Below are 12,249 nucleotides of genomic sequence, written 5' to 3'. Positions count from 1 at the left end.
AATTTTAGATTTTGGATTAATTAAATAAATAAATGTTTTCTAATCACAGTTTAAAACTAAGTTCACACTAAAACCTAGAACGCACTTTATGCGTGTTTCCTAGAACACACATTTAGCCCGTGGTGTTCACACTGGACAAGCAGAGAGGGGCTTCTTCTACTACTTCTTCTGTTTCTACTGTTTACTTGCACGTGTCCGTCACCTATAGTTGGAAGAGGGTTGGTGCGAATGTCAAAGTGAATCTTGCTCCGGACTTTTTCTCTCACAGCTCTATTAGGATATACCAAAGACTTTAGCCAACTCCGAATTCTTTACCTACCCCTCCGGCTTCTCCCTACCCCTCTTATTGTAGGGCTGTCTGAAATAACTTTTTTAAGGGGTAATCCTCGTGGCGGAGGGCTTTTGCTACCCTCAGCCACAAGGGTATTCGGCGTTGCGCTGTGCCACGAAGAAGAAACACATTTCTTCTAATGGGTGTCCTATGAAGGACAAAAATTTACATTTACCATGTTTTCCAGAGTATAAGTCGCACCGGAGTATAAGTCGCAGGAGCAAAAAATGTCTAATCAAGAAGAAGAAAACAATGGTTATGCGTTTTGTATCTACTGTCTGAAAATGATCGTAGAAACTTTTGCAGCTAGGTGTGAACACGAGAGTATTGCCTGAAAACGCATTTATGCGCTTTTACAAAGACTTTTCCTTGGAAACGCGCGTTGTTGAGAGTGGTTTGGACATAGCTTTAATATGTGCCCGGACAAATACACTCAATAGGTTTGGTCTGCTTTCACAATGCGCTTCAGAGAAAGGACCTACCACTATTAAACGCTCTTTAAAGGTTGTCTTACCTAAAAGAAGTGAAAATTAAGAAGTTGCACTTATCTACTGATATTCATTTTTCCCCAAACTGGTTCTTGAGGTGCATATTTTTTATTGTTTGTTACCCTTAATGCATTGGGCTTATGTGACTTTCCTAATGGGTTCAAAAGTCAATGCTGTTGAACCACACCAGAGTCCACTTGCAAGTGAACCAGGACCAAAATGCGCTAGTTGTTCCACACCAGAATTGAGAAAAGATTTATCAAAATATACACCTTGTGTGTCAGAATACCCATAACCCCCTGTTGTGACAGTAAAATATGTCCAACAAAAGAGGCCTTCATCTCTTATTTGTTTGTTCAGGTCTTAGACAGGACAAGATAAAAAAAAAAAAAAAAAAAAAAAAAAAAAAAAATTAAAGAAGATTTTAGTGAGAAAAAAAAAACGATTGGAGAAAATAAACAACCCAAACAGTGTAGGAGTAGAACCTAAAACTGAACCCCATCCACCCATTTTCCAAACCATTTAAATCAATTCTGGGTCATAGGTTGCTGGGGCCTATCCCTGCTATTCCTGGGCCTAGATGTACGCTCAGGACAGCCCGCCAATCCATCACAGGGCTACACAACTAGACACTCAAATAACAATTTAGTCACCAATTTACCTACAACGTGTGCTTTTGAACCATGGAAAAAACTGGAGAGCCCGGTTAAAAACCCACGAATGAACAAGAACATGTAAACGCCACACAGAAAAGAACAAGCTGAAACGAGAATGCTCACCACTACCCCATTGTGCAGCCCAAATAATTCTGAAGTCTTTCCAAAACTAGAGTAATCTGGTAAACTCTTCACCACGAGTCTGGTGTTTTCTCATTTTTCAGAATGAGTGTCAAACTGCATAACTTCAAACACTTTTACAGCCCAGTCCTATGTGTCACAACACCAAATCAGGTAATCACCATGACGCTGAAAGCTATCGGCGCCGACCTCCTCCAAGCGGTGACAGTCCGCACCCGCCGGAGAGCCGCCACTCGCTGGCCGAGCCTCAAACCCAACCACCAACGGTGTCAACAGACGGACATCAAATGGGTACCGGCCAAGCCAGCACCGCGACACAGCCACCAGCGTTGTCACCACGGCGCCTCATTATGTTTGAGTGACTGAGACCTTCTCTCAGCGTGTGTGTCAGCTCAACGGGGAAATGTGTATTTAATAACCAGCAGCATCAATATGCAGTTGGGTCGCAGCGTGTTGGCCGTTATAGCCGCTGCCGCTCCCATCGCCCACATTACCATTCGACTGGTCCTTCTCCAGCTGGTTGTTAGAGCTCGGGCTGACAGCTCACACTAATATATGTGGTGGTGTGTCGGCTCACGCTACGATGTGTGGAGCACAAAACAGATGCTAAGATAGTTGTCACGGCACAACTCGACTCCGCCGAACAGGACTCTCCAGAACCATTTGTTGGTCACTTTTGCAATCACTAGAGTTTCTCTGGTAAAGTAGGTTGTCCGTCCATCAGTCCTAGAGCTGCACTGCAATGCTGCAGCTTTTCCGTCGCATGCTGCTGCAACCCCTGACCTTGGAGGGAAGCCAGGGCCATAACTCAATTTCTCCATGAACCCATCAGTGGCTAAATATAGCGTGTGGTGTGATGAATTACTGTAGCGGAGGCTGTATTGAATGCTCATTACAGGGAAACAAAAGGAAAAAAAAATTCTTTTGATAAGGTCATTCATCTCTGCAAGTTGTGTTCCTGCGATTTGAAAAAGCAACTTCCATGAGGGGAATTCCTAATCACAAAAGACAAAGACGTAGTCCCCCCACGCCCCTGGTAGAGATGAACTGAGTTCACAGCGGCATGGATTCTGCCCGTTACGTCAATCTGACGAGCCAGAAATCCGGATGTATTTAATCTGTCGGTGTCCATCCGCCAAATCTGTGTCACGCTCTCCATGCTTCAAATCCCATTGTGACCGAGCACTTTTATTATTCCTTATAACCCCCATTGATGATTTGAATCTGTGTGGGATTTTTTTTTTTTTTGGAGCTGTAACCACCTGTTCAATCAAACCTGAGAGGGCGGCCTGGAGGTGGCCCACGAGCAATGCTCCACATTTACCTCCAGCTTTTATCTCGCTGAAGACGAAAGAAGAAGATGTGTAATTGTTCATTGATCGTGGCTGGTAGTCAGCCCGCTTCAAGGTAAGGTTGAAGGGGGGGGTAACGTCTCGGTTCCGGCTGCCGTTGGCTGGACGCTCTGAAAGCGAAATGTGTCAGAGAGTGTTCAACCTTGATCTAACCTTAATGAGCCCACTGGGGACAAATCGGTAGCGCTCGCCTCGGGGCAGGCGGGCGTCACCGGTTTGAAGACAAACAGAAAGGATAAGAAAAGTGGTTGGAAAGAGCCTGGAAGGGACAGACGAGATTAATAAAAAGGAAAAATGCCACAATATATGTATTCTTAGGAAGATTTTAGCTTCAATATGTCTGCTTGGTTTCTAAAAATGAACTCATTCTCAGTAGGGGTGTAGGGAAAAATCAATTTGGTGATATATCGCGATATTTCATTTGATGATACTTGTATTGATTTAAAATGCTAAAAGAAGATATTTAATTATTTGTGACAATCCTTCAGAGTCTTAATTAGTCTTTTCTAAGTCATAATCTTAAAAAAACAAAAACGAAAAATTTTACTGGTAAAGTCTTGGGATATATCGCAATATGCATCACATCACAAGACGTGTATCACGATACACATCATACCGCTAGATTCTCGCCAATAAACATCCCTAATTCCCAGTTGTGTTTTAATATGGATGATTCCATTTTAAGCTCAAATTCAAACAACATTTTGTTTTAAAGGACACAGTCTTTACAGTAGTTTATTAGAAATTCACCTCTCGGTTGTGGGTGAGACGGTTGGCGCAGAGCAACCCCATTCCCTTTCATTTCCCTGTTGCTGAGAGCTCTCTGTTCACATGCTCTTATGCTAGTTTATAGCCCCTCGCAACCTAACATTACCAGTGCAACAAAAGTAACAAGGATCATTGATGTGTGGGGAGTCCATGGTGCATGTCTGATCAGAAGATTGCCGGTTCGATTCCCGCTTTGCCCGCCGCTCATGTGTCGAAGTGCCCCTGGGCAAGACACTGAAGCCCAAATTGTCTCTGGGGAAGGTTGACACCAGTGTTCAAAAGCATCAGTGTGTGAATGCGTGAGTGAATGGGTCTGTGACTGTATAGTGCTTCTAGCCTTAACGGAGTCATGACTTACGCCAAAACTCACGGATGACTAAATATCAGTCAATATTATTGGTGAAGCTTACAACTTTATTTATTTATTTTTTATAACTCCCCAAATCTGCCTGTAATTGTACCCTCAACAACCCCTAAAAGTCTTTGAAATAATTTGTAGTTTCTACTATTTTTGGTGTTTTGGCAAAATTCCCTTAAATCTCTTTCTCTTTGGGACTTTTTGAAAATGAAACTAAAAAACAATATTCCTGAATATCTAAATCCTACTGTATTTGCTGGGCTGTTCCCTTGAGGGTTCACCAATACCCTCACAATTCACACAACAGTTTTTTTGTAGGAAATGCCCTCTTTAACACAAACTTGGGACTAGCACATGGAAGCACTGGAGAGTGCCCCCTAGTGGTTGCTGTAACTTACAGCACCTGGTTGTACCAAGTGGACTCCCATCAATAAGTCCCTCTTCAATTCGGTCTAATAGAAAACTGGATTTGGGGAAAAGTCGACCCCTGAACGGAGAGTCGCAGGTTTGATTCCAACCTCACCACGTGTTCAAGTGTCCTCGGGCAAGACACTGAACCCCACATTGTTCCTGGTGATTACAGGTTGGAGTGGAGTGTGTAAAAATGCTTGGTCACAATAATACAACGTCAAGTTTCCGGTTCAAGAAAATCGTTTCATTGTTAAGGAAAAAACAGACAACCATAAGCAGTTTCATCAGTAAGTTGACGCAACAGCATCACTCAGATTTTGATAAATGTGCACACAGGCCAAAACAAAAGACAAAAAACTCAATTAAAAGTTAAACCCTTCCTTAAAGATGCTGCCATAGAAACAGAGCAACAAAAGAGCGACTTCAAGGTTTACTTGGAGGCAAATGAATGAACAGACTCATGGTAAAGATACTTTGACATAAAAACAAACACAAGACTTCCTTCCCAATTAAACATGAGGTTTTTCTTACTGAAATCATTTTAACACAGACACGCTCCCTTAAGAAAAATACTCTAAAAGACTCGGTAAGATTCATTGCCACCACTTGCACATTACTGTTATAAATCAACTCAACACTATTTCGCAATTAAACCTTCAAACTCTGCTGGAAAGTAGCAACAAACTTGTGTTTTTGAGAGATGACAGTAGAAGAAACACGATGTGATTGCAGAGACGAACCAACTTCCATTGGGTCTGTCCTGCAACAGGAGGGAACCGAGCCCAGTCTCACCCAAAGGAGCCCTTCTTGACTTGATAGGTTTGAACAGGCGTTCCTATTGGCTAACGAGTCCCTTCTGTGAACGCATCATTCTGCCATAATCATGAAGATTTCCACCACATCTCTCATCTATAATTAGCTCTACCTTCTGTTCTCAGCAGATACCCCCCCGACCCGCTGGGAAATCTGCGGTCATCCAGAGCCAAAAGGTAACCAGCAGGGGGGTCAAACTGGCTGCACTTTCCAAATGTTTGGGGTGTTTTTTTTAGCATGTTTTGACACTTAGCTAACTGCTGAGTCTTATGCGACTTTTCAGTTCAACTGTTTGAGATTTAGCTCTAGTTTGAACGTAATTTTAAAGACCGTAACTCGTCAATCATTTATGCAATATCCAAAACTGATTCTGATAATAGAAAGGCAGCTTTGCACTAATGTGCAACACTTAACTTGGCATATCTATTATCATAATTTCATTATCACTTTATAGTAGTTTACGTAATTAGCATAAACCAATTGTTTTTGCCGTAAAAATGGAGCGGATTTGCGCTGATATACAACATTTTGCATAAACAGTCAAAAAGTTACGATATTTTGAAGAGTTAAGTTGTGTCCGAATTCCCCCCCATTCACTATATAGTGCACTGTATAGTGCGTTCGCCATTTTCTAGTGCTGTTCCGAATCTACTAATTCCAAATAGAGTGCACTCAAAATTTCCCATAAGTCTTTGCGAAAAACTAGGGTACATTGATGGTCACTAAATTAGCGGATATAGACCACAATGCATTGCCGTCAAACAATTTTGAACAAAAAAACGTGTTTAAATGTAATTTTTGAATAAACCATCCACATTTTCACCATCAGAACACAGTGTAGTCATAAATAAGTGCTATGAAATGTACATTTTTTATCTAATACGCAACACTCTACACTGTAAACCAATTGATTCTGACGTGGAAAAAAGATTTGTGCCGATAAGCAACATTTTACCTTGCATAAACAGTCAAAAAGTTACGCTAATTTGAAGAGTTTGTTTTATTTTGCGTAATCTCCAATCCCCGGTGACAGCAAAACAACATGGACTTTATACTACCGTAACTCTTCATCTTTTTACTTGATTAGCATAATTCCAACAAGTTCGTATGTGAAATAAAGCAGCTTTGCCCTAATACGCAACACTCTGAAGAAATAGTGTTTAATACTTTACAGTAATAAAGTTTTTGCACAATTAACGTAAACCAACTGTTTCTGACGTGCAAAAAAAGTAGATTTGCATCGATATGCAACGTTTTGCTTTGCATAAACAGTTAAAAAGTTAAGCTACGTTGAACGGCTAGTTTTATTTCGCGTAATCTCCAATTGTAGAGCGTTAACCTTTGGTTGGTTGGCGCAACATAATACGTCCTTTGAACTACCGTAACTTTTCAACCATTAAATCAATTGGCTTAATTCCGACTAGCTCGGACACGAAGAAAAGAAGCTTTTCAATAATATGCAAGACGATTCAGAAGTCAAGTGTTTGCTACGTCGATATGCAACATTTTACTTTGCATTAAGTCAAAGAGTATTTTTGAAGAGTATGTTTTAATTCTAGGACTACTCTGGTCATAAAAGGGTTAACTTAAGCCGTCACCGGCGATACCGGCAAAGTAACGCTTTTACTCATTTACTCAATTGACGTAAGTCCAGCGGATTCTGACGTGAAGATAGCTAAAGTTACGCTAGTTCGAAGAGTGTTTTGTTTTATGTAACACACGCTCTTTGAACTACCCAAAGTTTTCCTCCGTTTACACAATAAATTCAGTCGGATTCTGATACACTAAAAAGCGGTTTTACACGGATATACACTTCACGTTGCCAAAATGTTGCATATTTGCCAACGTTAAGTGCCAACGGAGAGAAAACACGTGAAGTGCCGCCAGAATCAGCCGATTTACTGCGATTGCGTGAACACTTCCCAACTGTCAAGTGTTGGACATCAGCGCAAAGCTGATTTTCTCTATGACACAATCCGCCGGAATTGCGTTAATTGGGTAAACGGTTGAGGAGTTACAGTAGTTCGAAAGTCGTCAACTGGAGCTAAAGCCCTAGTGGTAACGAGGTAAACGGGTCAGGGGTTTGGCCTCCTGGCTGAGAACATGCTGAGGATCGCCCCCTCAATAGCTGCCCTTCCACCTGGGCTCTCCCTCCACTCAGTGACACGCTTCAAAAGGCCTCGTTCCATCTGCTCCCACCTCGCCCTGGAGGGGGGGGGCAGGCGTAGCTGTGATTTCATTTGGCTCTGCACGCCTCTCTAATTAGGACACACAGAGACACCTAATGAACCGCTCTGCACACACACTTTGGATTTCAGAGGCTTGATTGGAGATCATTCCTGAACATCAGCTTGCACCACTTTTCCTAAACACCCCCAGACAGTCCCCACCGGGACAAATGGAGACTCCTCCGTGACGGCGTCCATTCACAACGAGGACGACGGAGCACCCCCTCGCCTCAGAGGTGTCCTGCGATATCTGCCCGAGCCGAGGAGGGAAGCTGAGGCAAATGGAGATGCCTTACACCCGTTCATGTCGGCACAGATAAGAACAGAGGTCTTCTTGTCCCCCCGCTGAATCCTATCATCTCCGGGGCCCTGCCAATCCCCACAACGCCAGCATATGAATGCGCCCCATTCTTCTTCCTATGTGTGTGATGTGGGGGGGCATTTAGGGGAAATATGCTCTCATGGTTGTGGCGTTTCCTGCCCCCCCACCCCACTGAATGATACAAATGAGGGATCACATGGAGGTGGGGTAGATAGTCATATTAGGCTGATGGACGGCTCAACTACTGAAGGACACTTTTGTCCGTTCTGGGTCGACTCCGTCTATCTGGGTGATGCCCGATTAATAACCGGCGGATTGATGAAGAGGCGCAAACCGTCAACCTCCTCAAGTCTCCTGAACGGTGCGACACATCTCTGCTTGAATGGCAGCAGCTCCTGTCTGACCAAAGAGGATATGTCCTCGCCGTGTTTAGTTAATGTGGATCTGGGGGGGATTGTGCAAAACAAACCCAACACATCTGGAATGAATTAAAAAAGAAAAATAATAATAATAAAAAAGGGGGCATCTTGTAGCTACCTGCTGGTGAGTTGGGTACCAGATCCCCCTCGGGGCTTCCTGGGATTTTGCCCTTCTCCTTGTCCTCTTCACCACCCTCCGGGGGGGTTGGTTTGGGGGTGTCAAGCTGAAAGTATTTTTATTTTTCTTTCCAAAAAATAGGAAAAAAAATCCTTTCCAGCTGGTTCAATCCAACCGCAGACGGGACTTCATGACAGGTTTACAAAATAAAAGCATCTGTAGTTAGGATGACCCATCCGAGCAGGGGGGGGGGTTATCAGAACAGCCATTAAATCATTCTTTTAAGAGAGGAAAAATATATTTTCAGCTTCAAAAAAAATTAAATAGAGCGTTTGGCCGGACATTTGGTGTCAGAAGTATCACCTGTGCTGACCGCTAACCTCGCTCTGCCGCTCTTTTTTTTTTTTTTTCCTTCCGGTTTTTTCTCTTTTCTGACGCGATAAAATCCACGGTTAATTCCCCGGAGGCGAGCGCGGGAAGCAGCGTGGGTGGCGGCGGCCGGGAGTCCCGGTGGCTGGTGTCGGTACCGGCGGGGTGAGAGGATGCTGCCTCCCTCTCTCTCTCTCTCTGGATGCCGCGACTGCTGCTAACAGAGGCGAGAGCGCGCACGTTCACAGGCACGCCGCGCGCGCGCCGCAGTGCCCCCCTCCCTCTAGCCAGCCGGTCGCCCCGGCAACGCTTTTCCTCTGACCTCAATAGGGTCGCTGCTTCTCTATTATTTTTTATTTTTATAAATATTAATTTAAAACCAGGCTTGTTTTCGTTCTCTTATTAAGAAAATAAGTGTTTCCGGTTTCCGGTTTAAAAAATAAAAGTATGGGACTTTCTTTTTTCTCCCCTCTCTCTTTCAGCTTGCATCATCGTGACGTCAGAGCACATTAAAGAGATACAAGTCCACTTTCTTTTCTTATCCTCCTTTCGATCAGGCCTTTTTTCCCTCTCTAAGATAACCCTCCAGTCATCAGTTTACTGCAGCTTCCACTCCCTAAAGCCAGCACAGCAAACCACAACATTTCACTTTAATGGACACATAATATTAAGCTTTGTTTGGAGGGAAATGATATAGGGGATTAAACACAGTTTAGACTCATGCCTCAATGATCAAAATGACATAAAACACAAAAACAATACCTAAATTATAATAGCACCGGAAGTGCCAATCTGTGATATTAAAGGGGCCATACCATGATTTTATTGTCTTTCAGAATAAACTATATCCATAAATATGATCATATTACCTTTGGAACACTATTAAACAAATTATTTATGGAATGTGAGGCGGGGGTGGGCGCTCAGGAAGCTAGCTGATCACTGCTAGCTTCACAGAGAAAGGCTATGTCCGAATTCCCACCCTAATCCCTAACTACTAAAAAACAATATAGAGTAGGACTGTATACTGCCCTAGATTTTAAAGGTAATTTGAACACAATGCTCACTACTTGTCTTTTGTTCTTCTCAACATCGGATATGATGTCACCAATTTCGCAAAGTGAAAATCGAATTAATACGAACATTTCACTGCATTTATTTATCACTCCACTGTGTTCTTATGGAGAAAATGTGGATGGTTTATTCCAAAATTACATTTAAACATCAAAATTGTTCAACCGCAATGCATTGTGGTCTATATTTGCTAATCTGGTGAGCATCGATGCATGCTAATTTTTCGCAAAGACTTCTGGGGAATTTCTATTGCGCTTGACTTTGGAATTAGTAGATTCGGACAGCAGTAGAAAATGGCGAACGCACTATATAGTGAGTAGAGGGGAATTTGGACAAGACCAAAGTGTTTGTGTTAGCCAGGTTTTAGAGGATTACTCAGAAATACGTGAATACCACGTTGGGGTTGTTAAAGTGAGGAATGTACAGTATAAGATTTTTTATGGTATGGGTTTTTTTAAAGATTCAATGAAAATGCTATTTTTAGCCCCAGTAATGTCACCGGTAAAGTTAGCTTGAGTTGTAAGCTAGCAGGAGGGCATGTGAACAGATGTATGATGGGATACCCTGTTGCTATGTCCGAATTACCTCCCTAAATATTAAAAAACGACATAGTACAAGAAGCAACCCTCCACATAGTGCTAGACATAGGCATTAGAATGTCCCGAAAGACTTTTTCGTGCTGTCTTGTGGGGTCCATATGGCCCCTCTTCCAACGTCAGTATATCAAGGATATAGCACAAGGGTTAAACGTCCTGGAAACAGTCTAATATGACAAAATAACTGTAGCTAGTTTTACATCTAGCTTTTGAACCTCTCGTATGCATCAGGGACATTTCTGATTCGTAGTGAGAAGATATAGCTTCAAACCTCCCACTAAGGCAAATGGTCTAAGATGGCTGATGTGCATTCCCCCAGTGATATCCCATCAGGCCAAGGTGCGGAGACAGAAACTGTGCGAGAGTGTGTCTTCATGTTCGGGGTAATGCTGATGTCCTCCACTCGATAGACCTCAGCCAAGCATCGTCTGAGGTAATGGCCCGCCAGGGAGCCCTGACAGCTGAGCCCACATGGAGATATACACATTCACACACACATACATTTACTTCACACAACTCCTTGCGGTTTGTCACTGATGGACTACACTGATATGTTCCAGGAAACATGTATCACATCGAAAAAACAGGCTTATTATGTCTCTCAGGAAAACACATGCTATCCCTCTTTTTACACCCACACAGCCTTAAACAGTGACGAATGGTGTGTCAGCAATCACTTCAGACTTTAGCGGTATTTTTACACCTTTAAATTCCATGAATCACTGATTAGTATGAGGCTTTGGTAAACCCACATCCTATCTTTTCATGCTTAGACTTCAAGATTAAAACTGCTCTTATCAGAAATAGTTGACATCCACTACGTCAAATAAAAATGTTGGATTTAAAAACAACTATTACACCATGATGACTTCTGTATATAAACTGTCATATATATAGACTAGACAGAATGGAAGATTATTTTTGGAGCTACATTGGTGGAAATGAAAAGGTTCTACAATGAGCAGAGTTTAAGAACTAAAGTGGCATTCACAGTTTCAATGTTATGTCAATGCACAGACGTTTTCAGAGTTCAAGTACTGTATCTGATTGAAGAAGACGAGTCACATCGACCAATCAGGGACTCAGCTTTGGTCCCTGATGCGATGCTTTCAAAAAAAACAACATGGAGAATAATCTGATCGTTCTCCTGAACGTTATGCTATTTTCTTATTAGCATCAAGACAATAATAATAATTTAAAAAAAACATCCCCGAATGTTATACTTAATTTTTCACACAAGTGAAATAATGCTGGACAAGAAGTCATTAAACTGGATCACAGAAAGATGGAAGTACCGCTGAAAGCGGCCGTCTTTCGGTGCAACTCATCATACGAAAAGTCTCGAAGGCTTCTTTCCTCTGAGTGGAACAGTCCGGTATAGAACGGTCCAAGCAATTCAGGTGAGTGTTTCCACTCAATAATGGATCGATTTTTGTCTATGCGGGATGCTGACCGATTGTGTAGCTTTGTGTCATAGTAGTGAGTCTACAGCAAAAGTGAAGCTAACAACAACAATGGAGGACATTTAGCAGCTCGTTTTTTTCCACTTGGCTTTTGATACTTCGTACATACAAAGCATTTAAGATTGCAATGGGCTAAAATGATTACAGCCCCTTTCTTGCTCTTTATATTGTTGTAATGACCTTCCACCAATCAATGGGTTTCATTGTGTGATGACAATAGTTCTGCCCCAACCGTTCCGTTCCATTTTACTACAGACGTACAATCAACAGGGAGTCGAGAATTGCAAGGTCTTGTCTGGCTTAATGGGTCCACCTTATAATAGAAAGATCATTCATTCAAAC

The 12,249-nt window shown here is 42.4% G+C and overlaps 1 protein-coding gene across 2 annotated transcripts in view; it reads right to left on the bottom strand.

The window, feature by feature from the left end:
• nlgn2a (neuroligin 2a) overlaps window positions 1-9,350 on the bottom strand; it is a 238,306-nt gene extending 228,956 nt beyond the window's left edge. For both annotated transcript variants that reach the window (XM_024288708.2, XM_024288710.2), the window contains exon 1: window positions 8,406-9,350. The gene's annotated coding sequence lies outside the window, so the exon portion shown is untranslated. The remainder of the gene's footprint in view (window positions 1-8,405) is intronic.
• Window positions 9,351-12,249: the final 2,899 nt, after the last annotated feature.

Source organism: Oryzias melastigma, linkage group LG18, assembly GCF_002922805.2.
Source record: "Oryzias melastigma strain HK-1 linkage group LG18, ASM292280v2, whole genome shotgun sequence".
NCBI classification, from domain to species: Eukaryota; Metazoa; Chordata; class Actinopteri; order Beloniformes; family Adrianichthyidae; genus Oryzias; species Oryzias melastigma.
The sequence above is the reverse complement of the archived record's forward strand: the minus strand, read 5'-3'. Positions and strand labels throughout refer to the sequence as shown.